The sequence below is a fragment of the Hemitrygon akajei genome, chromosome 17 (genome assembly GCF_048418815.1).
Source record: "Hemitrygon akajei chromosome 17, sHemAka1.3, whole genome shotgun sequence".
In the NCBI taxonomy this organism is placed as follows: Eukaryota; Metazoa; Chordata; class Chondrichthyes; order Myliobatiformes; family Dasyatidae; genus Hemitrygon; species Hemitrygon akajei.
Window position 1 is genome coordinate 30,885,550 of NC_133140.1, and position 23,877 is coordinate 30,909,426.

Here is a 23,877-nt window from a genome sequence, read left to right on the forward strand (position 1 = left end):
GCCAGGAGTCCATTTTATTTTACAAAGGAGCAGTCTTATAACAGCAGGATAGAAGCCCCCCTGAGGCTGTTGTAGTTGCTTTCAGACCTGTGCATCTTCTGCCCAGTGGGAGAGGGGAGAAGAAAGAATGCCTGGGGCGGGTGGGGTCTTTGATATTGCTGGCTGCTTTACAGAGGCAGCAAGAAGTATAGACAGAGTTCATAGAGATGAGGCCGATTCCCATGAGGTGCTGACCTGTGGACACAACTCTCTGCAGTTTCTGCAATCAAAGCCAAGCCGGGATGTATTCAGATGATCTGGCGACTCTCCTGTACAGTGACAGAGGGTTCTGGAGAATATTCACAGGCAATAACCAGCTACTGGAAGGTTATCAGATTGTCTGCCATGCTGATTGTGTCAGGTGGACCTCACCACTGTAGATTCTTGCCAATGACCAAATGCAAAGGAGGGTGATCCCACTTCCTCCCAAATCCCAAAGGTGGTTTAATGAGCTGCTGTAAATTGCCCCTAATGTGCAGGTAAGAGGTGTAATCCAGGGAGTTGGTGAGAATATGAGGAGAATAAGAAGTGAGAGTACTGCAGGACTGGTGTAAATGGAGAGCTGGTGTACATTTGTTGCATCAAGGTGTAACACACGCAGAATGCTGGAGGAACTTAACAGGTCAGACAGCATCATGGTGAAAAATAAACAGTAAACGTTTCAGGCTGAGACCCTTCATCAGGATCGTTTGACTGTTTATTCAGTGATATTGAAGAAAAAAATTCGTATTTTCTTAATCTTTGCAAAAATTGCTCAGCCATCCCTTTTGCACCACAACTGTTCAATAGGCTTTGACAGCAGAAAATCAATAGAATTTTAACAGTTCAGGTCACTGAAGTCTTTACAGTGCACATGCTTTAAAACTCATTAACTTGATGTTTTTAATTTGCTTTCTCCTGTAGGTACTTTCTGGGCTGTGTTATCTCTGCTGTCCTTTGTTGTCTGATAGTCATCACCATTTCAGGCTTTGTCTTTGTTGGATTCTTTTAAATCCAAAACTGCTTCGAAGCAGCCCTGAATTTGGATGTAAGTTTATTTGCTAAATTTTAATTTCAGTGATGTTATGTCTCGGATGCTTTGTACAAGGGAAGTTATTTTGCTACCTGTTTTAATTGTGTTTGAATGATGTGAGAATTCTTTCAGGAGTCGCTTCTATTTTGAAACTTTTTCCTGTGTGCTCACACAATTATGTTTATGAATAGAGATGTCTGATGTTTTTGCCTCCTTTTGGTAGGAGCCCAAGAGCATGTATAAAGACTCTGCAGTTCCATTGGCTTATTTTTGCTAATTTTCCCTGAGATGATTTCAGTTTCCCTATCAAGGGGTAGTGGTAGATGCAGCTACAATAGGGGCATTTAAACAACATTTAGAAAGGCACATGGATGATTGAAGGAGGGGAGGGTTAGATTGTGGTTAAATAGTTGGCTCTGAAGAGCCTTTACTGTGCTGTAGTTTCTCTGAATCCCATGTTACAAGTGGGGATCTATACTTATACAATATTTTCTCTTGCATTGAGCCATTTTATCAGTGAGGACAAAATAATGCACTGCCATTGTTTATTAGTTGAGACTAACATTAGACTCCGGGGTTGGACAAGACTACTGCGGAAGAAACAACACAAATTGTCAGGTTTGACTTCTGGTCACTGTACTGTGGATCCATAAGTTTTGGACACGAGTCACTGCTTTGAGTGGGTTAACAGTCACAGGCCAGTCTCTCCTTTGCCACACTCTCTCCAGTCCAAGGATGCGAAGATGACAAGAGGTGTTTCATGGTGCTGTGTTCCTCTGTGAGGCACATTTTCCCTGGCGCATAAGGCTGAGGGATTAGGAAAGGGTTCAGCAAATGGGGCTATTGGGGAAATGGATGAAATTCAAGTATTGGGGATCATGGAAGAAATAGAAGCAAATTGGGGGGGGGGATAATGGGTTCAAACATTGTGACTTAGTGGAAGTGCAGTAAAGGCTTTGGGAATATTGTACTTTAATGAGCTAGCCATGGTACTGCATCTTCCCACAATGCTTTGCAGGTGCTGAGCTTGGCAGCGCTGCACTCTGACCTGTGTGTTCCTGTGTCAGCTGACTGGAGGAACTCGGCAATAATTTTAAATGCAATTGACATTATACCAAATCTTATTCCCTCACCCTTTTGTGTGAATAAAAACTGACAATATTCTTTTGGTTCTTTTAAACATTTATTTCTTTTCCTGACATAACTTCTGTATGAGCTAAACTTATTCTGTATCTCAAAAATTTTGGATACTGATTTGTGAAATCCGTAAGTGAATTTCTGTAACCTAAGTGGCTTGTAACCCAAATGCAAGGTCACCTGTACATGTCAAAAGAGAAGAGGTTCAAGCTGTTGGATCTTTATAGATTCTTCAAGAAGGCAGCATCCATCATAAGGCCTGCCATCACCCAGGGCATGCCCTCTTCTCATTTTTACCATCAAGAAGGAGGTACTGAATCCTGAAGATACAAACTCAACGTTTCAGCTTTATTCCCTTTGTTATAATGTTTCAGAATGAACAATGAATCCAAGAGCCCTCCATCACTTTTTACACTACTTATGTAATTATATAGGTAGCGAGACAGAGATATACTTACTACAGTACAGTGCAAAAGTCTTAGGCACATGTGTATAGCTGGGGTGTCTGTACTGTAGTAAGCTTATATATTGCACTGTACTGCTGCCACAAAAATAACAAATTTCATGACATATGTAAGTGGTGATAAACCTGGTTCTGATGTGAGTACCTACTGTGGACTGAGAGTGGGAAGGGGACAGGAAGATGGGAATCATGTTTGGGAAAAGGGGAGGGGAGAGAGAAGAGTGCAGGAAGCATGAGGAAGAGATTCTGTAATGATCAATAAACCAATTGTTTGGAATCAAGTGACCTTGTCTGGTGTCTCAGGGCTGTGTATGTCTGCAGCCATGTCAGCCCCTGCCCCACATCCCGCCTGCAGTGCTCCCCCCTCACCATTTCCAGCATCCTTTGCCCTGCAGATTTACAAGTTTGCTCAGCACTCCATGTTGACAGGTACAGCCCTGTTCAACAGTGTTAGGCACCCTATTTACATAGTTCTAAATACAAAGCTTTTTGCGCAGTACTGTATATATACCTCATGTCAATTATAATTGTATAATGATGTATTGCAATGTACTCCAGTGATATTAAACCTGATTCTGATTCTTAGGGAAATATTTCTTGGAGAGGAACAGTGCGTTCTGTGGTTAAATGACTTTAAATTCAGACCATTATGTTTACAAAGGGAATGAATGCATTGCAGCCCCATGTAGGCACCACTTGTTAGGTCAGTTTGGATAATGGAAACTCTCCCTTGCAGAATTCATAAGCATCACCCTAAAATCCAATGTGGGCTAAGAATTTACTCTTAAGAAATTCATGTATGGCAGGGATGGCAAACATAAGCAATTATATTCATCTGTCAGTTCTTTATGCATGTTTAGGTAATGTGGCTTTGTATTATGTAGGATAGACATATGGACTGTTTTCTAGGAGCAAAACCCTAACTCCACCACGTCCCCACCAAATAATACAGGTTTGCCTGTATTCACCAGCTACAGATTTGGAAACAAAATAGTTTTATTGTCGATTCTAATGCTTATTTATAATTTTCCAACTTTATCCCAGAATAAATGAGGTTTTGAACAGGCTCTCATCTTGATAAACTCCAGTTTGCTTGTATTTGCTAGATGCAACAGTTCTACTTTGCCATAGGATGAAACATTCAAAAATCAATATCACTTCAAGGTTTTTTATCATTTAATTGAAATGACTTTATAATTTGAATACATACTGTAAAGAAATATTTAAAATCCTGAATTGAAATTCTTAATTATGTTAATGTTTTGTGGAAAAGTATTTTAAAATATTAATGGTAAGCAATATACTTGGATCTTGATCTAAGTGTGTCTTGGAGATCCATATTATCTAAGACAATAGGAGTTTCTGGCTTTCATGCAATTATGTGCAAGAACACTACATTATCAATTCTTTAGTTATTTATACTCAGTTATTTCTCATAGTTATAATAATTCCTTGACTCTCAACAGAAAATTGAAATATTATTTCATATTAGTGTATACAGTCTACCCTCCCCACAGTGACTGAAATATTATTGCATTTTAGTGTATACAGTGTACACCCCCCACAGTGACTGAAATATTATTGCATTTTAGTGCATACAGTGTACACCACCCACAGTGACTGAAATATTATTGCATTTTAGTGTATACAGTGTACACCCCCCACAGTGACTGAAATATTATTACATATCAGTGTCTTCAGTGTACACACACCCCAGAGTGACTGAAAAGCTTATATCATGTTAGTGTATTTACTTTCTTTGAACATTTTTAAGTCCCACTGATTTTTTTGCTCTGATGGAATTATTTTATCACTTTAGGTACTTTATAAAAATTAGAAAGTCATTCAGCTTTCAAAAAGTTTGAAATCTTTAGTTATGTTTGTAGAAATGTGGATAGAAGGACGTGCATTGTAGACTAAGTTTGATAGTTTTATACACCAAGCGCATTTCAGAAAAGAATAAGGGCTTTTATCCAATTTAAGTCCTTTTATGGAATCGTGCAGTCTGATTGTCAATAGAGGTCCTGCTGCTCTGAATCTTCAGAATTATACTTCGAACCTTTTTTTAAAAGGTTTGACTGGGAAACAACTGGTAGCACTTACATCAAGTTTAAACGTACTCTTTGTTCCAACAGCGGTAAATGATGCAGATAACTGGCTTGTATTTCTGCCATATTTTCCCGTTCGTACAAACATAACTACTATTCTTGTTCTCGCTGGGGTCACTGTTGGAATAAGTCTAACTGCACTGATAGCTTTGTGCAATCTTCTGTTCTTCCACTTCTACCTTAGTAAGTAATGTACAAAAGGTCTGCTCCAGTTTTAATCTCAGCAAGATTCACCGCTAGTATACGGTTTTTTTTAAAAGAAGTTAAGATTTAAGACCTCTTTAAATTGTGTCTTAAAGATCGTATTACAAGCAAATGATTGTTTAAAAGTTGAACTTGATCAGTTCTCTACTATGGAAAGTATCTACTTTGACAGATCATAGAAAATATGACAGACAATAAAATAGGCTTAGCATATGGTTTTAACCACAGTCGAGCAGACTAATCCTACTTTTCCAATAGAAAACTCAATTTTTTAAATAGAAAGTTGGTCGTCCTGGACAGTTCCTTGTAATTATCAGCAGCAGGGTACTGCTCCATAGTTTTAGTTTTACCACTTCTGTTCTGCTTCAAGGGTGCAGACCTCAAACCTTGCATTTCTTTACATTTATTTTCATGAAATAATTGAAAGGGTGACGGGTACTCAGTTAATCTCACCCAGAAGGCAGCATAAATGTAATATTTAAATGGATTACTAATCTAGATGAATGGCAGGGTGGAGAATTGTCTCTACCAAAGGAGATGTAATGCAATCCTTGCCTCCGCTAGTCTACAGGTCATCCTTGGGCAAGGTGTAGCACCTGCTTTGAGCGCCCCCCCCCCCTCCCCCACCCCAAGATCAGGGTGACATGAAGCCATGGGAGCAGGTGATGGAAGATCATATGAGCAGCTGGTGCATATCATAAGTCCTGGTTATGTGATCACTGACACCAGGCAACTTCTGAAGAATATTGATAATGGTTGGGGTCATCTGTCTTGTAAAGACACTGCCCAGAAGGCAGCAATAGCAAACCACGTCTGTGGAAAAATCTACCAAGAACAATTGTGGTCATAGAAAGGTTATGATCCCACAGGTCATTTGACACAGTACAGAATAAATGAGCGAACAAACGAAACTAATCAGAAGTCTGATGCCTGAACAAACACAGTTAATCATTCCTGATTCTGACAGGACAGATTCAAATTTTGGAACAGTTTCAAAGAATGTAGAAATGAAGGTAAATAGAAATGGCCTTTGCTCTTCTCATACACATTCAGTTGACCGTTAGATCATTTACGTTTCATAGTTCTGTAGCTCTTGGTTGTATTCAGATTGCAAAGCCAATTCATTTTTAGCAAAGTGGACATTCTGAGATTGAATTTTTTCACATAAAGAAATTGATGTATTATAGAAATCAAAATATAGTCATTGAAGACAATAAGACAGAAGCAGAATTAGGCCATTCAGCTAATGAGTCTGCTTGCCTTTGTATCATCACTGATTTATTTTCCATCTCAACCCCATTTTCTTGCTCTCTCCCCACAACCTTTGATGCCCCGACTAATTGAGAACCATCAAACTACACTTTTAAATATGTCCATCGACTTGGCCTCCATAGCCATCTGGAGAGGCTACCCAGAAGGAATATGAGTTGTTGCTTCTCCAGTCTGAGAGTGGCCTCATGACAGTATATGAGGCCATGGTCTGACATGTCGGAATGGGAATGCAAAATCAAATTGAAATGTGTGCCCAAGGGGAAATCCCATCTTTTTGCGGCAGATGGAGCAAAAGTGCTCATCGAGTGGCCACTCAGTCTACATCGACTCTCACCAGGAGCACCAGGTACAGTAGATGATCCTGACAGATTTGCAGGTGAAACGTCGCCTCACTTGGAAGGACTGTTTGGGACTCTAAATGGAGGTGAGGGAGGAGGTGTAGGGGCAAGTGTAGAACTGGTCACACTTGCAGGGATAAGTGCCAGGAAGAAGATGAGTGGGGAGGAGTAAGTGCCCCAGGGAGTCATGTAGAGAGAGATCCCTGTGGAAAATGGAGAGTTGGGAGAGGTAAAGATGTGCCTAGTGCTGGGATCGTGTTGAAGAGGGCAGAAGTTAGGGAGAATGATGTGATGGATATGGAAAAGCAGATGTTTTTGTACCTTCTTCCACAGCCTTGGGTTATAACTTGAAGACAATTGAATAATTCTAGAATGCAGTAGTTGGGGTAATTATAGAGATACAAGTTTTATCTCAGAAAGTTTGTTGGATCCAACCTGATGACATGGGCATTAATGTCTCTAACCTATGGTAATTTCTCCTGCTCTCCCATCCCTCTTCCATTCCGCAATCTGGCTTCCCGTTGCCCCTTCTTTTCTCCTTATGTGCCACCTTATTCTGGCTTATTCCCACCCCCCACATCTAATCCTGATGAAGGGTCTCAGCCTGAAACATCAACTGTCTATTCGACTCCAAGATGCTGCCTGGCCTGCTGACTTCCTCCAGCATTTGTCTTTGTTCTACAAACCCCATTTCCAGAAAAGTTGGGATATTTTCCAAAGTGCAATAAAAACAAAAATCTGTGATATGTTAATTCATGTGAACCTTTATTATTTAACTGACAAAAGTACAAGGAAAAGATTTATAATAGTTTGACTGACCAACTTAATTGTATTTTGTAAATATACCCAAATTTAGAATTTGATGGCTGCAACACACACAACAAAAGTTGGGACAGAGGCATGTTTACCATTGTGTTACATCACCTTTCCTTTTAATAACACTTTTTAATCGTTTTGGAACTGAGGATACTAATTGTAGTAGATTTGCAATTGGAAATTTTGTCCATTCTTGCTTGATATAAGACTTCAGCTGCTCAACAGTCCATGGTTTCCGTTGTCTGATTCTCCTCTTTATGATGCGCCATACATTTTCAATAGGAGATAGATCTGGACTGGCAGCAGGCCAGTCAAGCACACGCACTCTGTGTCTACAAAGCCACGCTGTTGTAGCCCATGCAGAATGTGGTCTGGCATTGTCCTGCTGAAATAAGCATAGACAACCCGGGAAGAGACGTCGCCTTGATGGCAACATATGTCTCTCTAAAAAAAGTGTCAATGGTACCTTCACATACATGCAACTCACCCATACTGTGGGCACTGATGCACCCCCATACCATCACAGATGCTGGCTTTTGCACCTTTCGCTGATAACAATCAGGATGGTCGTTTTCATCTTTGGCACGGAGAACTTGACGCCCGTTTTTTCCAATAGCTAGCTGGAATGTGGATTCATCTGACCACAGCACTCGGTTCCACAGTCTTTCGGTCCATCTGAGATGAGCTCGGGCCCAGAGAACTCGCCGGCGTTTCAGCATAGAGTTGATGCATGGCTTCCTCCTTGTGTAATACAATTTCAGGTTGCATTTCTGGATGCAGCGACGGACTGTGTTAAGTGACAATGGTTTTCTGAAGTACTCCCGAGCCCAGGTGGCTATAATTGTCACAGTAGCATGACGGTTTCTTAGGCAGTGCCGCCTGAGGGCTCGAAGATCACGCGCATTCAACAGTGGTTTCCGACCTTGCCCTTTACGCACTGAGATGTCTCTGAATTCTCTGAATCTTTTCACAATATTATGTACTGTAGATGTTGAAAGACCTAAATTCTTTGCAATCTTGCGTTGAAAAATGTTCCTTTTGAACTGACTAACAATTCTCTCACGAATTTTGGCACAAAGGGGTGAGCCACAGCCCATCCTTGCTTGCAAAGACTGAGCCTTTGATGGACGCTACTTTTATACCCAGTCATGATACCTCACCTGCTACCAATTAGCCTGCTTAATGTGGAGTCTTCCAAGCCGGTGTTACTTGAATATTCTGTGCACTTTTCAATCTTATTTTAACTGTCCAATTAAATAAAGGTTCACGTGAATTAATATATCACAGATTTTTGTTTTTATTGCATTTTGGAAAATATCCCACCTTTTCTGGAAATGGGGTTTGTAAATTTTCAGCACCTGCACAATCTCTTCTGGGTTTCTGTTTTACTGATGGCTCACATGTTTTGCCTGTGTTTCTTCTGTCCATTAAATTATGGCCAGAGTTGCCTTTTTGTTTATCAAGATATACCACATGCATGTGTGCCAATTCTCCATCCATAACCATATAACTAGAAAATATCTTGGTAATATTCCACCTAATTGCATTTTTTATATGAAAGCAATATGCTTGGCAATTTAGAAAGCAGGCTTTAAGAATAATTGCAAAAATGGTACATGCATCCAAAACTACTGATACATCGCATAGTAGCAAAAATGAACATTTTAGCGTTTATTAGATAAACCTCAATGTTTTCTTGATAAAAGTTGGTTCTAATGGTGTTCAGCATTAAAAAATACATTTTGATTTTCTTTCTAAAGTATCAAAAGCTTAAAACATTTTACATATATTTTTCAGTTTATCTTAATAAATTTTACTTAAAAGTTTGATTCTCATTTATGTCCAAAGCCCACAACTAACATGCAAAATGCATTTAATCGTATTACTCATTTTGCAAGACGTTGTTAGAGACGTTGTAGAATTTGCAGGTGGCACATAACTTAGATATTTCCTTTTTCTGACAGTGCGGAAACAACTAAACACTTACGAATATATACTTTTCCGCCGTGAACGGTGAGTGTCGAAAGTCTCACCACAAATTGATGATATAGAAGCTTTACGATTGAAATCGAATCAGGTAGCAAGGTGTCAGTTTTCTATAAATGATATGTACATTTTACAACTTATACTGTCCTGTGCCTGTTCAGAAAACTTTGCTTTATGTTCTTGGATTAAGCTGATTAAGATATTGACAGTAGATTGTGAATCATGAGAGAGTGGCAGAAACAGGGAGTATTTTGTATGTAGAGAAATGAATAGAAGTTAATAGATTCTAACTAATAAAATGACACGGGTTGGAATTTAGGATATAAATAGTCTAGGAAGATTTGAGTAAAAGTAAAAAATAGTAATGTGGAGGTCCACTAAACATTGAGACATCATGCTAAGAAACATGAAAACATGTACAGTACATCTGTGCTCCAGTTATGAACAATGACGAAGGTTGACAAATGATTCAGCAGCATCTTAACCAATCAAGAATGTTGTCAGAGAAATGATGGGTGGACCTTCATCTGGACCTGTATGAGGTGCTACACTTTGGGAGTTTGCATGTCAGATGATGGTATAGAGTTTTTAGGAGGATTCTTAACAGCATTGATGTACAGAGGCATTTTGGAGTATGTCCATAGTTCCCTGAAAGTGGCACCTATTGTAAGAAGGTGATAAAGCAGGCGTGACATATTTGCCTTCATCAGCAGTGATGTTCAGTGTAAAAGTGGTGAAGTCATTTTGCAGCTGATGTGCTACAATTTGGAGAATTGTGTGCAGCTGTGCTTGCCTCATTTCAAGAAAGATGTAGAGGCTTTGCACAGGGTACAGAAGAGTTCACCAGGATCTTGTCTGGATTGAAGACATCAGCTGTAAGGAGAGGATGAACAAGCTTGGACTTTTTTTGTACTGTCAGAGGCTGAAGGGAAGACCTGACTGAAGTATATGGTCTGAATGGAATGACGTGTTGGTATGGCACTGAAGCAAAAGTGTTGCATTGTATCTCAGTACATGGGACAATAATAAACCAATTTCCAATGTAAAATTATGAAACATAGGAAATCTAGATAGTCAGAAGCATAAGCATACAGTTGCTGGAAATCCTGAACAACACACTTCTGGAGGAACAACACTACAGTTCTGGAGGAGCTCAGTTGGTTATGTGGCAGCTATAGAAGGAATTAAGCCGTCAACATTTCAGGCCAAGACCCTTCAATAGTCTTTGTTTCAGAGGGGAAATGTTAAATGCTAAGAGGGATAGCTTTAAGGTGATGGTGGGGGTGGGGGGAGGAGAGTTCAAAAGAGTTTACATGGCAAGTTTCTTGAACAGCGGTGAGATCAGCACTGAGATTGTGGTTGAATAATAAATTTAAGTGATGTTGACTGAGGAACGATTAGAGGAATTCTCTTTTTCCTTCAGGGTATCTTTATCAGGATTCAAAGGGAGTTGATAAGTTGCTACGTAAGAGATAAGTGTTGATTTTGCCCGACGTCGGCCCTCTAGGCCTGAGTCGATGTAGTAGTAGTAGTAGTTGGTTTTGGGAAAATAGCCGGGTAAATTTGTTGCTTTTTAGATTTGCTTAGTATGTGTATTAGTGACCCACAGTATCAATGCCAAGACTTTTTTTAATATGAGCATTGGTGCAAGTGAATATAAGTTTGTTAATGGCCATATAAGGACCATGTTAAGAAAGGATATTAGAGTATGCCCTAAATGGTACAGTTTTAAGGGGATGAGACTGGCAAACATATTTAAAGGTGATTGTACAAAAAGATAAAATCTGAAACAGGTCTATTTGTCACATAAACCCTCTCCACTCTGCAGAGGTACCTGCAGGTCCTGTCTCAGTCTCTGCCAAAGCTGCAGGCCTCTTTCTCCTTCACCTACCATGGACCCATCCAACATTTCATCCTCCACCATATCCATGCCTTCAACTGCCATTCCTTTGCCTTCCTCATTTCCAGGAAGTATCCGATCTCCGTACTCCAGACCACAGATCCCGCTGACTCCCACCCCAGTTCCGACAGCCCTGGACACCTCCATTCTGGGGATACAGTCCTCGCCAACTCCAGTTCTAACGAACCCGGGCGGCACCAGATCTCAGACTCCATCACTCCCAACTCGGGTTGCAACAAACCTAGGCAGCACTGGACCTCGGAGTCCACCACTGCCAGCTCCAGCTCCAACAAACCTGGGTGGCACTAGACCTCAGATTCCACCACCAACTCTGGTTCCAATGTACCCAGGCGGCACAAAACTTCAGATTCCACCACTGCCAACTCCAGTTCCAACGAACCCAGCACCTTGAATTCCACCGAGCTTGACCTTTTACCTTTTCCTTCCCTAATTTTTCATTCTGGCATCTTCCTGCTTCCTTTCTAGTCCTGAAGAAGGGCCTCAGCTCAAAATATCAACTGTTTGTTTGTTTCTGTAGATGCTGCCTGATGTGCTGAGTTCCTACAGCATTTTGTGTGCGTTGCTTTGGATTTCCAGCATCTGCAGAATTTCTTGTAATCACTATTTACATTACATGTATTCTTTGAATACAATATAATAGGCAATCTGCTTGAGACGTCAGTTGAAAATAAAGTAGAAGCAACAATGGTTAAGAATGCAAGAATAAAATGTTTTAATATTAGAGATCAACCATTTAAAGGCAAGATAAAAAGTTTCTCTTCTACAATCTGTAACTCAGTTTAAAAGTAAATTGGGTAAGCTTCTTGGAGGAAGTGGCCAAAGGGAATTAAACAGAATAAAAGTAATTTTTTTCTATCTGAGGAAGCACTATCATTTGCTGAAATCGTATGATGTACTTTTATTTTCAGTTTTTGGCTATTGATAAAGCAATTACTGGTTGTGAACTTGATCTATAATTTTCAAATATTGACAGTTAAGTTCCAGTATAACAATTTGAATTGGACAAATTACTTTTATCCCCTTTATGCCATTTCTAAAGATAATGATTTGGTGAGAATTCAGTTTCAAGGGCAAATATTCTTTAATCTGGACAGGTTGCACCCAATGTCAGCCCTCCACACATGTGCATCTTCCAGCAGAGCTTCTTACGATTGACAGTTTAGCTTTGAGCTTAGCAGGCTTGGTTTATGACTTTACAAAATTGTGCCAATCCTAGCGGTATATTTGTCATTAAACCTTAAACAAAACTGAAATTCTGCCATTTTTACCTTTAATTGTATAATCATTAACCTTTGGTTGTACTGATGAAACGTTTTGCTTCCATCCCGAGAGACCAGTAATGAAAAGCTTATTGGCAAAAATGTGTGTTTCTACCTGGGCCACTTTGAAAGAAGCATGTCTTTAATGAAGACTGTATTTTTTAAAAAAACAGAAGCTGAAATGGTATGGTAACCCTTCTGTTTTCCAGAATACTAATAATGCGGCATCTCATCAAAAGGGTAATACTCACGTTCACTTTGAGAGCACCTCAACAGATGGGTCAGTAACAAATGAATAATTACTCGTTCTAACTTTTCTCAACATCCAAAGCTAAATTGATAATCATTTTAAAAGCAGTGTTAGAATAAGTCCATAAAATAGCATTAAGTTAATTTACAACATTAAATCAAATCCATTCAAATTAATTTGACAGCGGAGGAGAGGGAACTGTTCCTGAAACGTTGAGTATGTGTCTTTAGGCTCCTGTACCTCCTCCTGGATAGTAGCCATGAGAAGAGGGTATGTCCTGGGTGATGGGGATCCTTAATGATGGATGCCTCCTCTTTGAGGCATCACGTGTTGAAGATGTCCTCGGTGCTGGGGAGGTGAGTGCCACATGATGGAGCTGGCTGGGTTTGCAGCATTCGACAGCTCTTTTCAATCCAGTGCAGTGGCCCCTCCATATCGAACATATACCACCAAGTTGAGTCGTAACGTACAATTTTTATTTATACCAGCATGCAACATCTTAATTTGCTCACATTATCTAACTATAACCCTGCAGTACATGTATTATTGAAATTGGGTGTATATTTTTTTTACAACAAAGTATCCTTTCAAATAGGCATGTTCGAATTCAAGTATATTTAAATCTGAGGACATGTTTATAGTGAATGCCTGATTAGGTATACATGATAGTCCTTAGATAAATATTGGTACTGGGCCAGGAAGCAGATATATTTTTTAAATTTGGAGGTGTTAGCTGTTTTCTGCAATCAAAATCAGTTATGAAAAATATACTGGCAACCATAGTAGGGTGTAGAAGAACTGATTTTGTTCTGTTTCCTAAGTGCTTGAGATTTTGTGTACATCAGAAGAACAATACAGTGAGATACCTAAATGGGAATTGATAGAAATGGCAAGATAGACTTTTGTAGGTGGGAAGAGAGAAAACTCGGAAACACCAACCTGTTAGCCTAACATCAGTAGTTGGACTCTATAATAAAGCTTGTGAGATCAAGACTCAGAAATACTAATAGCATTGAACAAAGTCAGCAGCAGAAGAATGCTTGATTGATGTATGCATATCAGTAAAGTTAGACCAGACACAGGATTGAATGTGTCAGGTTACATGTTTATATAGATAACTATAAGACAACAAGGTGAATTTATCTGTCATTTCCCTCTTTACTAGTGTGAAAAATCTTGCACCTTACCACTGTATCCTGTCATCTGTTTCATAGGTCAACATCAGGGTATCATCAGGATGCTGTCATGATAGAGGATGAAACTTTGCCAACAGTTGCTTCTGATCGTAGTCAAGCCAGGATAAAAAGGATTTCACAGGTAAAGGAGGCTGATGCACAGAACATTTCAAAGTATTTATAATTAATGAATTCAGGATAGATCTTCAGAGATATTGATCAGAATCAGGTTTATTATCACTGGCATTGTTGTGAAATTTGTTAACTTACCAGCAGTTCAATGCACTATCTAATACAGAAGAAGAAAAAATAATACAATAATAATAAATAAGTCAATTACTGTATATGTATATTGAATAGATTAAAAATCATACCATAACAAATCATATTAATTTAAAAAGTGAGGTAGTGTTCACGGGTTCAATGTCCATTTAGTACTTGGTTAGTAGAAGGGGAGAAGCTGTTCCTGAATTGCTGAGTGTGTGCCTTCAGGCTTCTGTACCTCTTACCCGATGGTAACAGTGAGAAAAGGGCATGCCTTGGCTGCTGGAGGTCCTCAATAATGGACGCTATCTTTCTGAAACACTGCTCCTTAAAGGTGTCCTGGGTACTTTGTAGGCTAGTACTGAAGATGGAGCTGACTAAATTTACAACCCTCTGCAGATTCTTTAGGTCCTGTGCAGTAGCAACCACCGCCCCCCCCCCCCCCCCCATTCCAGACAGTGATGCAGCCTCTCAGAGTCCTCTCCATGGTACATCTATAGAAGTTTTTGAGTGTACTTGTTGACACACCAAATCCCTTCAAACTCCTAATGAAGTATAGTCGCTGTCTTGCCTACTTTATAACTGCATCGATATGTTGGGACCAGGTTAGGTCCTCAGAGATCTTCACACCCAGGAACTTGAAACTGCTCACTCCCTCCACTTCTGATCCCTCTATGAGGATTGATGTTATGTTGTGCTGACTTGCCCTTTCTAAAGTCCACATTTAATCCTTGGTCTTACTGACGTTGAGTGCAAGGTTGTTGACACACCACCAATCATCCACCTTCTCGTCACCATCTGAAATTCTGCCAACAGTAGTTGTGTCTGCAGCAAATTTATAGATGGCATTTGAGTTGTGCTTAGTCACACACAGTCGTGGGTTTAGGGAGAGTAAGTACGTATCCTTGAAGCACACCATTGTTGATTTTCAGTGAGGTGGAGATGTTATTTCTGATCTGCACAGACTGGTCTCCTGGTGGGGAAGTTGCAGGGGGAGGTACTGAGGCCTGAGTTTTGGAGTTTGTTCATTAGAACAGAGCGTGCTATCGATAACATTGAGCGCTGAGCCATAATCAATAGACAGCAGCCTGAGCTAGGTATAGCTATTGTACCAGGAGCCAGGGAAATTGCATCTGCTGTAGACCTATTGTGTTGATAGGCCAGTTGTACTGGATCCAGGTCCTTGCTGAGGCAGGAGTTGGTTCTAGCCATGACCAAGCTCTCAAAGCAGTTCATCACAGTAAATGTGAGTGCCAATGGGTGATAGTCATTGAGGCAGCTCACCCTTCTCTTCTTGAACGTTGGTGTGATTATCACCCTTTGTAGCCTGAACCAGTTTGACTATTCTCCTCTGACCTCTCTCATTAAGGTGTTTTTGCCTGCAGACCTGCTGCTCACTGTATGCTTATTGTGTTTTGCACCGTTCTCTGTAAATTCTAAGGGCTGTTGTGTGCAGAAATCTCAGGAGATTAGCAGTTTCAGAGAGATGTTCAAACCACCTCATCTGTCACCACCAATCGTTCCATGATCAAGGTCACTTCAATCACATTTCTTGCCCATTCTGATGTTTGGCCTTAACAACTGAATCTCTTGACCATGTCTGCATGTTTTTATGCATTGAGTTGTTGCCACACGATTGACTGATTAGATATTTGTATTTACGAGCTGGTGTACAGATGTATCTAATAAAATGTCTACTGGACGTAATTAAAGTAGTACTTTGCATGTCAACAGCTCTGTCAGTTTCTGAATGGAACGCAGATATCCTTCTGGCAGAGTTTTGCATTCGCTGAATAACTGATATTAATCTTTCTGTAGCTGAAGCAGAAACGAAGACGTAAAATGTCTGCAGGTAGATTTAAACAGAAGGCTACAATCAGGACCACTAAAAGTCCATTTTGATCTTTTCGACCTTCTCAACTACCACCGGGTAAGGATTAAATACCGTAGATGTCGGATTATAAGCTGCTACTTTTTTCCCACATTTTGAACAGCTTTGAACTCTGCGGCCTTTAATACGGTGCGGCTAATGCATGATTTTTTTCATGCCGCCAAAAACATTTTGCCTCGTAACAGTAGACCAATAAAATTGATGAGTAGTTCACAGAGGTCCAATGAAATTGTACGATAAATCAAGCGCACTTTCACAATTAAATTATTGTAAATCAGTCATTTGTACTCACCCTCATCAACATGGAAAACACTCGAAGAAAAGCATTGTGCTGCCTTTATGGCAGTTATTTAGTTTATAATATTTTCGCTTAGTAATTCATTTTCTAGTTAAAGTTAGAAGTGTTTTAACTATATTTGTTTTCTGTACTACATCGCGGGATGCTATGACGTCACACCCGGTTTCGCCGCGTCTTGTGGGAAAAATGCCAGTTTGCGATAAACGGGAAGGAGGGGGGGAGCGCATTACGCGAGCGGCATTGGATCTGAGCGAACGCTGCTTTTAAGTTAAAGGCGATCAATAACTTTTCCTGGTAGGCTGCAGTATATATATTTTTTACCAGTCGTTAGGAGATATTGGAATGTTGTTCAGTAAAAAAGTATACGCAACGTATATTTAAAAGTAGCTGCGTTACAGGCACGGTTCGAAAAAAGGCATTTGCAATATGTATTTGTTTATGTTACCATATGGATTTAATTAAAAGTTAAAAAATCCTCACGTGTAATATCTTTCTGTGTAAATATCTCATATTACAATGTGGGACACCTGCGGCCGAAAATCCGGTGCGGCCTGTACAAGTAAAAAATTGATTTTCTTTCTAAAATTAGAGCCAGCGGCTTTTAATCAGGTGCGCTCTGTAGTCCGGAATCTACGGTAGTTATTACCTAAAGTAAAGTTTGTACTTACAACAAATTGAAGGGATTGTGGACTTTTATACTGTCCTAATAGCCTGATTTTCTAAATTTTCATAATTTGAAATGAACTGATCTATTTATCAAAAGAAAACATTTGTTTAAATGGTATCGACATATTCCAACAAAGTTAATGTAAAAGTCTCTTGATTTTAGCTAATAGATAGCTAAAGCATCATATTTACTGCACTTTATTTCAGTCTTCTGAAATATATTCAGCTATTTGAGTCATGTTGATTTTCATCTTGTGCTGAATTACTCAACTAGTTTCTTTCACTGTAGTTTTATTGACCTTCATGCATTGTAGGTAAGGGGCAGGGCATAAGAAATCACTCTGGCTCCCCAGGTAGTCCCTTCCCTTGTACTTGTGCCATAGTCTCCCACCCACTGCTGGAAGCTTTTCTATTGTGACCACTTTCTCCTCGGGGGTCTGGGGCATTCCTGATCGTTCTAATTGTAGGTGATCTTTGAGGCGAGGGTTTGTTTCTCAGGTGCTGTCAACCTTCAGTTGGTAAAGCCAGCCACCCCTGTAGGGTGTAGGTCGGTTTTAAGAGGCAGTTTTGTTTCTTCTATTCATCCTCTTAATCAGCCCTGATGCTTGGGCTGTCATGGAGGATGTGATACACCGTTGCTGGTGGCCCGGTCTTTCAGGCTCTTGTTATTTAGAGATAAAGTGCGGAACTGGCCCTTCTGGCCCAACAAGCCGCACCAACCAGCAACCCACTGATTTAACACCAGCTTAATCACAGGGCAATTTACAATGACCAATTAACCTGCTAACTGGTACCTCTTTAGACTGTGGGAGGAAACCAGAGCACCCTTGTCCTACAAAATGAGACCCGTTATCCGATTGTATTTCTTGTGGGTGCCCATAACAACGGATCGACTTCTGCAATCCCTTCAGCGTATGGTCCTGATCAGACTCGAGTATGTCTCGGCCATGGTGAGCAAGTACTTACATCGTTACTGCTGTGGCAGGGCTTCGATGTAATCCATCTGCCACATTAGGGCTGAACCAGTTTCCCTTTTAGTGTGGTGGGAGTAGTGGTCTTTCAGGGAGAGCTGTCTTTTTAACCTGCTGCCAAATGAAGCCTGTAGCGACAGCTTCCTTTGTTACGTCCACGGGTTGCAAGCCCATTCAATGGTGTCAAGTGACCAGCCGTGTTCCTTTTCCCCAGGCACTCAGCAAGATTCATGAGGCCATACCCTTATTCTCCTTTTGTTTGGGAAACCCTATCTCATTTAACAGAGTGACTTCCTGAGTCAAGGGGCTGTCATTAGTGCTTTCCATCAACATGTGGGAGAACACCTTCATAAATAGGGGCATCGCAGCATGAAAGTTCAACATAACCCCTCTGTACGTCTGAAGTATAGTATCCAGTTTTGGTAACTGTACTGGGAAAATATGCGAAGGCCTTCAAAGGCAAAGAAGAAATTTACTGGAAAATTTCCAGGAATGAGTGGTTTTTGCTTCAAGATGCGATCGGAGAAGTTGGAGTCACTTTCCTCACACTAGTGTGAAGATTGACTGGACGTTTGATGAACCTGTACAAGACAATGACCAGTTGGACAGTTGATGGAGCAGTACAAGGCAATGACTAGTTGGACTTTTGATGGAGATGTACAAGACTGTGACCAATTTTAGGATAAAACAAAGAAAATCTCTCTCACTAAAATATGATTCAAGGATCTTGTTTTGGGGGGGTGTTGGTTGGAGCACAGAGATATAGTTGAAGTGAAAGGGAAATACAGTAAAGGAGAGATATAAGGAGAAACAGTATTACACAGAGAGTGGTGGATCTGGAACTCTGTGCCTGAAAGAGTCCTAGAAGCAGAAACAATCAGGGATAACAGAAATGGATAGGTGCTTTGGAGAAAATAATTTTCAGAGCTCTGGGGAAAGAAGATAATTTGGGACCAAATGAGCTGCTCTTTGGGTACCCACAGTGGGCAATATGCTGAAAGGCACACTCCTGTGAAGCAACTGATCTTGAATTCTACAAAAAGACAAGAAGGTGGGGGGGGGGGCGGGGGAGAACGGAGGGAGAGAGAGAACTTTGACAGCTCAAAGCATTGATATTAGTCATGGAGAAGTTAATACAGAGATCCTCAAGAGGCTAGACTTAGAAGAGTGCAGATATGGTAAATTACTCATCAGATTGCAAGACAGAAATGACTAGAGGATTATGAAAAACAAACATTTATGAAATTGAGATATTGCTTTACCATAAATCAAGAAGCAAGAGTAAAGGATGTATGAAATACAGACAACAGAATTCTGAATGATTATATTTATGGAGAAGAAAGACAGGCCAGGAATTCTTTGGGCTTCATCAAGTGTACAGATAACAAGAAAGAGGTTTGAGTGGTAGAGATTTGACAGGGATGAGGGGATGTCCATAAATAGAGGGGAGCACAGGACATCTTACTAATGACACGCACAAGGCCAGTCTACTAATTTTGAGAAAGTTCAGGATCAACAGAAGTTGTCAAGTGGTAAAAGTGGGTATCGTCTGTGTATAAGCTGAGGCTGTCATTTCAAATAATGTTGACAAGAAAATGCAGATACAGGGAGAAGGGGGAGATGTGATCACCAGAGGTAACGGTGCAAATGATGCAAGTGCTGCTCAAAATTCTACTGCTGATGGTGAGAGCAGGTGAATGTGATTCCGTCCATCCAGAAAACACTGAATAGATAGAGGAAAAGGAAAGTGAAATCAACATTGAAGGTTGCAGACAAGTTGAGAAGGAAGGATACAAGTTCTTGTTTCAATCAAATCGGATGATAGTAGTGATCAGAACTTTAGCAATAGTGTGGCACAGGTGGGAATTTGATTTGGTGGATAACAAGATCTAAGTGAGATCGACAGAGATGTAGGAAGCCCAAATATCCTCATAAACTTTGGAATGGAAAGGGCAGCTGGAGCTGAGGTGTTCGACAAAGAAAGAGTGAGGGACTTGTAATTATGAGTATCATGTTTTAATAAAAGAGCGTTGTAGCTGAGGGACCAGAACTATCCACAAAAGACCAGCACTAGAAGCAGGAAGGGTGATTCCATATTTATTAGTTTACAGCAAATAAAATCAGAGTGGGAGGTGCACTGAGCTCCCACACCACCAGGTTCAGAGTGGGAGGTGCGCTGGGGTCCCACACCACCAGGTTCAGAGTGGGAGGTGTGCTGGGGTCCCACAGCACCAGGTTCAGAGTGGGAGGCGCACTGGGGTCCCACACCACCAGGTTCAGAGTGGGAGGTGTGCTGGGCTCCCACACCACCAGGTTCAGAGTGGGAGGTGCGCTGGGCTCCCACACCACCAGGTTCAGAGTGGGAGGTGTGCTGGGCTCCCACACCACCAGGTTCAGGAACAGTTATTACACTACGACCATCAGGCTCCTAAACCAGCATGGAATACTTCACTCACCTCAAATCTGAACTGATTCCACAACCTACTGACGCCCTTTCAAGGACTCGACAACTCTGTATCTCTATAGCACTGGGTTTTTATGGGATGAGGTTGCCAGTCCGATGCCCAATCCTCCTCCTTCCGCAGCCGGGCTTGGGACTTTCCATGGCAGAGTTAACGTATACATTCTTTGGTAATAAGTTGACTTTGACTTTGGTGGAGTGTGAAGGGAGAGTGGAGAAACGAGAGAGGTGTTTGAGTGTAAGACCGTGCAGGGTTATTGGAATGTGCCAGGTTTGGTGAAGGAGGGAAGGGAAGCAGCAGAACTAGGAGACTGGGTAAGACACCTCGTGACAGAAGAGTCTATAAGCTCTTTTTGCAGTTGAGGTTGAAGGAGATAGTTAAGAGGGGCATAATAAGACAACTTGCACAGGATGAAAACAGTTGAGGTTATCCTCACACCGCAATATGATTTTTGGAGTAGTGACAGGTTTTAGTAGCTACACAGCGGGTGAAATAATTCTGCATCCAGTTTAACCAGATCAGATGCTAAATGGCTAAACGTTTCCACCTCATCCATTAAGGATCCTCAATATGAGGCGAGGAGTGCTGTGCCAGGCCAGGGTGAGGGAAGTAGTTTGAACAGGAAGGAGGCGGCAGTACTAAGATGTTGCAGAACTGCTGTAGTGAATGGAGATTGGACAGGGATCTCACAGATGGAATTAGGATTGTCCTTATGAGGATGCGTTTCTTTCTCTCCACTTCTGTGGCTTTGGAGGTGGCCAATGAACTTTTCCACTGATGAGGCAGGTAGTTTGTGAGGTGTGCTCCTTCCACTGCTACTGCTGAGTTCCTCCAGCAGTTTGTCTTTTGCTTTGGATTACAGCATCTGCAGTCTGTCCTGTCTCCAGACAAGAGCTCTGAGTTCAGTCATTTTCTGTTCCCGTTTAGTGACAAAACTCTAAAGTGCTGTTATGGTACTATTATAGGTTCACCAGTGAAGGGCAGAGTTGATTGTGATAAATCAGTTCTTGGACTGCAAACTAATTTTCATAGCAGAACCTGAAAGTGAGATGGGGAAAACCAGGCAATCAGCATCAAGGCTGTCAGCAGTGTAACCTGACTATCGGGGCTGCAGTTATTTGGTCTTGACTACAGCATCAGGTGGATGATGGCAAGTCAGTCACTCATTTTCTACCCGATCAATGAACAAGCGAAGCAGGCAGCCTTAAGTTGGGTGCCGAATGACAGTTTCTAAGGTCCAGTCTCATCCTCGCTGATGTTGTGTGCTTTTCCATTGTGACAGCCTGCAAGCAGACAACTCTCAAGTTTGTATTATTTATACATACTTTGAATCTTTAATTCCACTTGCTGTTTCCATTCCACAGCTCTTGCTGCTGCTTTTTGGAGTTCAGTGCTGTCTCTCCAATCCTTCCCATCAATGGATTATCTGTCTGCTTTATCAGTGAGCACTGTCCGCTCCGTGTGGGCTGCAGGACCTCCAGCTGAGTACCGTTCAGACTCTTCGGAGTCTGAATGAAATCCCGGTGGTCCAGACTAGAGTCAGCAGTACAGCAGTTCCAGCACAACCTTCCACAGCACAGAGGACTCCTGCAGACTGTGTTTTCTAAAGAGCGCCACAACAAAAGACCAGATCAGCCAACTAAAGCAAAAAATCGAAAGGCTTGGATCCAAGTGTTGAACAGTTTTACAGAGATCCACCTGTGAATGACAGGCACAAGAGTGATGAAATGCCTCTTCCCGAATAAAGATAGGGCCTAAACCTGCATCTGTGAGCTGGAGACTATCCAGATTCTTTCCCCATGTCAAGGATAACTTGGACGATAAAGTACACACAGCATCTGAATGAGTTTCATGTTAAAGCTGGGTCCCAGTGTTGGTCATCACTCCTAAAGAGATTTCATTCTGGTATTTTTGTTTGAATGCTATTTATCACTTAGCATATATCTATATACATTATGAGGCCATTTCTTAAATGTAACTGCTTCTCAGGGACTGTTTCATTCAGTGTGACGATTTTTAAGTATCACATCATTTGTTTTTTCACATTCTGTTTACCCTCCAATTAACAAATCGTTCATTGTGACAATCTGAGGGGGAGAAAACACCATTTAACTGCTTCTTTTAAACACTTTCCTAAAACCACAGCATTTATTTTGTGTGGCCTTGGCAATCTTTTAATGGCAATGTGACATTGCTCTTGTTTTATCAAAATTTTATTTCTATGTTATTTAATAATTAAACTGTTAAGTACCAAAAGTATTATAGATATAATTTTAGTTCTATTTCTTAAGACTACAACATTGTTTCTGTACTAAAATAAATTGTTTTAAATATGCATAACTCTTGTGAAATTTATTTAAATATTACTATCGAACAGTTACATCACTAAAATGCCATGTCGTATACACATCATTATGGTTATTTCTATTAAGCCTCCACACTGGAAGACCAATTTAACACCTTCATCTCCTTACCGTACACTGAAACCCTTTCCTCTCATCTCAGTTTGCAGACATTAGTATTGCTCCATCACAAATGGTGGTGCACCTTAACAGAAAGGCAGCCAGCACTCCAAGATTCCACTTGTGGAACTAAACAAGGCCACGTTGCTGAGATCAGAGCACTGCAAACAACAGCCACTGACTGTCTCCTAACGGTAGCAAACATAGATTCTAGAAGTGAAGTATCTGTTTTCTGCTGCATTAATTATATTCCTGCAAACCCAGCACTCTTGTCTCATAGTAGGATGGAGAATGTGTGGGGATTAACAGACCAAATCAAAACAATGATGGTGAGAGAAATTCCAGCCTTGTGTCCAATTTATTGGAGGGCTGTCTGGAACAACATCATGAATAAAATATAAACTGCTCTAAATTTGTAACAAACCATACACAGAGGATGTAACTCATTTATCCCGGTAGAAGCCCTACTAAGCCATTGTGATACACAGTGGCTTGGTTTCCTTCCTATTACGAGCATTCTCATTTTCATTTCACAACCGAGCGGCAAGGTATAACGGTTAGCGTGTTGTTTTGCACCGCCACAGACCTGAGTTCAATTCACGGTGCTGTATGTAAGGACTGTGTAGATTTCCTGGGGCTCTGGTTTCCACCTACATTCCAAAGACATACAGTTTATGAGGTTAATTAGTCACATGGGTGTAATTGGGCAGTGCAGGCTCATCGGTTGGAAGGACTGTGCCGTGCTATGTCTCCAAATCTTCAAAAAAAATCTAAATCTAACGACGTAAGCAATGCTTGATCTCAAATGTTTCTTAGTACCCGAAGCATTGAATCTGTTTCTCCACAGATAAGACCGTAAGACACAGGAGCAGAATTAGGCCGT

The 23,877-nt window shown here is 40.9% G+C and overlaps 1 long non-coding RNA gene across 3 annotated transcripts in view; it reads left to right on the forward strand.

The window, feature by feature from the left end:
* Positions 1–22,848, forward strand: part of LOC140740587 (uncharacterized) — a 34,010-nt gene extending 11,162 nt beyond the window's left edge. For 2 of the 3 annotated variants that reach the window (XR_012101882.1, XR_012101880.1), the window contains 5 exons: positions 943–1,066; positions 12,765–12,835; positions 14,020–14,122; positions 16,063–16,174; positions 21,897–22,848. This is a non-coding gene — a long non-coding RNA (uncharacterized lncRNA). The remainder of the gene's footprint in view (positions 1–942; positions 1,067–12,764; positions 12,836–14,019; positions 14,123–16,062; positions 16,175–21,896) is intronic. The other variant, XR_012101881.1, reaches the window with a different exon arrangement.
* The last annotated feature ends 1,029 nt before the right edge of the window (positions 22,849–23,877 follow it).